Source organism: Solanum stenotomum, chromosome 2 (genome assembly GCF_019186545.1).
Source record: "Solanum stenotomum isolate F172 chromosome 2, ASM1918654v1, whole genome shotgun sequence".
NCBI lineage: Eukaryota > Viridiplantae > Streptophyta > Magnoliopsida > Solanales > Solanaceae > Solanum > Solanum stenotomum.
Window position 1 is genome coordinate 33,980,316 of NC_064283.1, and position 6,493 is coordinate 33,986,808.

Below are 6,493 nucleotides of genomic sequence, written 5' to 3' on the forward strand. Positions count from 1 at the left end.
ATTCGCAGGAATTTGTAAAAAATCTATAATAGCATAGAGGAAAACAATTTTTTATCTAGAAATACAAATAGAAAGTTTAGAATATAAACTTCAACACAATCTATAAATGAATAAGGAAGAATACGCAATAGATGAAAAAACATATGAAAATTATGACGGATCAAAAATAAAGATAATATTTTCCAATCTAGGAAGAAGATATAAGAAAATAGGTGACAATCTAAGTTTAATGTTAGAAAAAGAAACGGTAAAACTAGAAGATAGTTTAACTGCTATGATAAGATTAACAAAAGAAAATGAAGAAATAGATAGAAAAACGGAGATTGAAAAAATAAAACAACAAGCAAAAAAGGAAGTACAACAATTAGAAGAAGTAAAAAGTACTAAAATAATAGAGCTAGAAAAAGAGCTAGCAATATTAAAAGAAATGTATGAAATTAAACAAAACGAAAAAGAACAAAAAATAAAATTAGCAAATGAGATAATTAAATTTAAAGAAAAATTGCAATTAGAAGATGAATTAGAAGAAAAAGAAGAAAATAGCCAAGATAATCTACCCAAAATAAGAATTGATGAAATAAACGACGATGATCTAGAACAACATTCGGAAACAAGCGAAACATATATGAAACTTTTAGCAAACATAGATAATAAAAAGAATTTAGAAATAAATACAGGAGACATAGACATGGATGAAAAACCTAGTACATCAGGAATAAAAAACCCAAAAAATCTAAAATATTATGATACAAACCATGGACAATATGATAGAGAAAAAACTATATGGGATAAAAGATTAAATAAAAAATGGACACCTAAACCAATAACTGAACGACATGATTTTTTAGATTTAGATTGTGTAGCAGATATAAATAAAACAATCCAATTATGGATAAGATATATATCAAAACAATTAATAGATAACAAAATAGTAATAACAGAGACACTAGGATATATAGAAAGAACGCTTATAAGAACAGTAAAATTATGGCTACAAAATTTATCAGATGAAAGTTTAAAAATTCTAAGAAGTAATAAAAAATTTAATGGCGAATTATCTACTATAACTATGGAAATATTATATAAATATGAAGTAGCTATAAGAAATGAATTTAGTAGTATGACAAAAGAGGTAGAAGAACAAAATAAAGAAAAAATCATAAATCAGAATCTAATGACAAAATTAGCAATATGTAATATGTGCTACACAGATGAATATACATGTGCATTTAGAGAATACTACTATAAAGGAACATATAGCACAGAAGAAAGTAAAGAAATAAGAAAATTATATTTTACAAAATTATCAGATCCTTTTAATTCAAAAATAATAAAAAGTTGGAATGAAGCAGAATTAACAGACACCTTAGGAGCTAGAATAAAATTCTTACAATGATGGTTTATAGAACTATGTGAAAAACATAAAGAAGAAATAAAAATGAAAAAAATACTAGTAAAAAACTTAGCATGTTGTCAAAATAAAACGACACCCCAATTTAGTTGTACTGATAAATACTATAAAAAGAGATATAACAAAAAATATAGATCAAAATATAAATATAAAAAACCAAGAAGAATATACTATGTAAAAAATTACAAAACCAAAAGACCATATATACCAAAAAGAAAACTAACGGAATGTCCTTATTATAATTGTGGAAAATTAGGACATATAGCTAGAGATTGTAAATTACCTAAAACTCCAAAGAAAAAACAAATATAAAAAATAATAATAGACGATGAAAAATATACGCAAATAGAGTACGTAGATTATGAATTAGAAAGTGAAGATAGTATATATGAATTATCAGAAAACGAAGAAAATAATCCAGTAATAGAATCAGATAATGAATACGATATCAATGACTGAAACAGATATACAAATAATAACTAAAGAAAAATATCAAAATGAATAATCGGCAGAACAAAAAATAATATTTGATAATAATATATTTGAACAAATAAAAGGAAAAGAATTAGACCTAATCATAGAAAAAATATTCAAAATACCAACAATAAGAAATTGGTTTAAACGACAAAAAGAAGAATATTATGTAGTAAGTCAAAGAGAACATATCGTAGATTGCAAATACACCAAAGGAAAGGCTAAAATACCAATAATAAACAAACGAATAATAAATAAAGAAATACAAGATATTAAAGCTAAAAATCCAATTAAATATGTACTTTTAGGAGGAACAGAAATACTAATAAAAGCATGTTTTAGAGAAGGAATAGATACTCCCATAGAAATATACTTAGCGGATGACAGAATTGTACAACCCATAGAAAAATGTATAATAAGTGCAGTAAAAGGTAACCTCATATTACAAAAATTTAAATTTATAATAAGTGCTAACTACTCAGTAGCAATAAATGACAAAAACATAGATAAATCGCTAGTATTATATTGGAAAATGACAAGGATAGAACTAGCCCCAGGAAGTAAAATATTTACAGCTAGATGTAAAAACTTATATGTTTTAACAACAAAACATAAAATAACAGCAAAAAATAAAATAAATAAAATAAAAATAGAAAATCCTTTTGAAAGGATAGTTATAGTCATAGATAATAATGATTATAATTATAATGAAATTGATATAGAAGAAGATTTAGAAATAGTAAAAGAAAGACTAGGTACATCAAAAAGAATAAACAATGAAATACCCCAAATATAATAAAAAATGAGTACCTTAAGAAGAATAGATAAAACCCCACAAAAATCAATGGAAGAAGAAATAAAACCACATCATTACTACATAACGGGAATAATGGAACAACGAAAATATTTAATATTAATAAATACATGATTAGAAGAAGACTGTATTACAAGAGAATTAGTGACGGAAGATGAAATAATAACTACTGAACAATTATGCCTCGAACTACCAAAAGCATTAATGTATACAGAGGAAACTACAGAAAAGGAAATAATCATTGGAGGCATACCAATAGTAATAAAATTTAAAATATATCAAAGATATGAAAATATCACTTTAGGAATAAAATGGCTAGAACAAGTAAAACCATATAATCTAGAAGAGAAACAGTTAATAATAAATTATGAAAATAAAAGAGTAATAATAAAAAGGACTTTAGTATGATAAAAATATAAAAATATATATACTTGCAAAGATAATAATAGAACAATATTACAACAGATATTATACACCAATGATAGATACGGGAGCAGAAGCTAATATATGTAAATATAATTGTTTACCAGAAGATAAGTGGGAAAAACTAAAAACACCGATAGTAGTAACAGGATTTAATAATGAAGGAAGCATGATCACATATAAGGCAAAAAATATAAAAATACAAATATAGGATAAGATATTAACTATAGAAGAAATATATAACTTTGAATTGACTACAATAGATATGCTATTAAGAATGCCATTTTTAGAAAAATTATACCCACATATAATAACAAAAACACACTGGTGGTTCACAACACCGTGTAAACAAAAAATAGGAGCAAAAAGAGTAAATAACAAAAAAATGAAAAACAACAGAATGGATAAAAGGAAGTGAAAAAATTACACAAAAATTAGAAAATATAAAAGAAGAAGACCCCAAGATAGAATTAATTATACTCTCTATAAATAAAGTAAAAATAATCCAAGATAAGTTAGAATTATTATATAGTGAAGATCCTTTACAAGGATGGGAAAAACATAAAACAAAAATAAAAATTGAGCTAATTGATAATAATAGTATAATAACCCAAAAACCATTAAAATATAATTTTAATGATTTAACTTAATTTAAGATACATATAAGTGAATTACTAGAAAAAGGGTAAATACAAGAAAGCAATAGCAAGCATACAAGCCCAGCATTTATAGTAAATAAACATAGTGAACAAAAAAGAGGAAAAAGTAGAATGGTTATTGATTATAGAAATTTAAATGCAAAAACTAAAACATATAATTACCCGATACCAAATAAGATATTAAAAATAAGACAAATACAAGGATATAATGATTTTAGTAAATTTGACTGCAAATCAGGATTTTACCACTTAAAATTAGAAGAACAATCTAAAAAACTTACGGCATTTACAGTACCACAAGGATTTTATGAATGGAATGTATTACCATTTGGATATAAAAATGCACCAGGTAGATATCAACACTTTATGGATAAATATTTTAAACAACTAGAAAATTGTGTAGTATATATTGATGATATATTAGTATATTCCAAAACCCAAGATGAACACATAGATTATTAGAAAAATTCATACATATCATAGAATATTCGGGCATAAGCTTAAGTAAAAAGAAAGCAAACATAATAAAAAGCCAAATAGAATTCCTAGGAATACAGATAAATAAAAATGGAATAAAAATGCAAACACATATAGTACAAAAAATAATTAACTCAAATGAACAACTAGACACAAAAAAGAAAATACAATCATTCTTAGGATTAGTAAATCAAGTAAGAGAATACATACCAAAATTAGCTTACAACAAAAATTAAAGAAAGAGATAGAATACCAGTTTGATAAAAAGGACCAAAAACAAATACAAAAAGTAAAATTATTATGTAAGAACCTACCTAAACTATATTTTTCGGATGAAAATAAAAAATTTACTTATATAGTAGAATCAGATGCCAGTGAAAATGTTATGGAGGAGTATTAAAATACAGGTATGGAGAAAAAAAAATAGAACATCATTGTAGATATTATTCAGGAACATTTACTAATTCAGAAATAAGATGGGAAATAAATAGGAAAGAATTATATTCGGTATATAAATGTTATTATCATTTGAACCATATATTGTATATAACGAATTTATTATTAGAATAGATAATACACAAGTAAAATAGTGTTTAACAAGAAAAATACAAGATTTGTTAACAACAAAATAAATAAGGAGATTGGTATTAAATATATTAAATTTTACATTTACAATTGAAGTAATAAAAACTGATAAAAATGTTATTGCAGATTACCTATCACGACAAAGCTACTCAGACTGAGACTGAGGAAGAAGATACAATTGAAAAGATACTCAAAGCCATTACTACACTTTGTACAAAAGTGGATAGTATGGACAACGAGATACAAAAGCTAAAGACTAATGAAGATAATTTGAAGTCTAAAGCTAGTATAAGTCAGCAGCATGACTATAAAAATACAGAACCATGTTGATCGGAAGACAGAAAACATCCAGAGCTAAAAGGTGACTTCGGGAAACACCTAAAAACCCATAACATTTGTTTAAATACAGCTACAGGTACAAGCCAATGAGTTAGTGAAAAACATAAGAATTCAAACTTAAACCAGTTATTCGAAAAGCCATTTACCCTGAGGCTAACACCAAAAAACACATTAACTATAGAACCACAAACTTCTACATATGCGGATAGGCTACACAATGACAAAAGAACATATAACCATATTACGCGAACCTATATAGAAAATATATACAAAATCCAAACATTTTTAAACTTTAAACCTACATCTACTACAACCCAAGAACCCAACCAGGATTATTTAACCCAAAAATTACAAGGTTATAATAAACTGATTGCACAACTGAAAACTAACACCAACTTAGTAAGGACATGTTACAACTATGGACTATTAAATACAGTATATACATATGACGGAGAGGAACTAAGTGGAATACCGGAACTACATAAAGCATTTATTACATATAAGAGAGCTACTAAGGGAAATTTATTCTATGTAAACTTATATACGGCAACAACAGAGATATTATACGAGGAAATCAAACCTCCGATACAAGTGGTAAAGATAGGACTAACAAAAGATATGATAATACCGGAAGATAACGAACAACAACCAGATATACAAAAAACGAGATACCTAGTTTTTATGCCAATAAGAGAATAATTGGTATATCAACCATTATACAAGAGTTAGCAAATAATTATTTAAACGAAAACGCTATATGGAGCTACTATGCAAGAGATCAGTTAATGATTTATTCCAATTCAAGGGAGCTAAGGAAATCAGATATGGATGAAGTCCAGAGATGGATTTTATCGTTACTTAAGCCAAAAGAACGACCTACAGCACGAGCACTAAAAGTAGGATTTATTTCGGCAGAGTTATTAACCAGATATTGCAAGCTAATTGGTCACAAATATCCTGACCACATATGTTCAAAATGTAACGGTGAAGATAACATAATTCCAGATGTCAATTTAGAGTGAGAAAAGACGATCAAGATAAGATGCAGACAAGACAAGATAAGATATGGACAAGATAAAAAAGATAAGATAAGTTTTTTGACTAATTGTGTATAGTAACGTGACAATGTAAAATAATAGGTGTATAGGTGTGTAAGGATAAGGTAAAATAGTAGGACAAGTGTAAAGTAGGTGTGGAGTGTTATGGTGTGTCATAAAGTGTATAGTATAGTGTGTCATAAAGTAGGTGTAAAAAGTTATATGGTGTGTAATGTATTAGGAAGAGTACGTGTAGTATTGTGCAGATTTTCCT

The 6,493-nt window shown here is 26.4% G+C and overlaps 1 pseudogene; it reads left to right on the plus strand.

Moving 5' to 3' along the window:
• The first annotated feature begins 5,128 nt into the window (after nt 1-5,128).
• LOC125856977 (uncharacterized) lies at nt 5,129-6,204 on the plus strand (annotated as a pseudogene).
• Nucleotides 6,205-6,493: the final 289 nt, after the last annotated feature.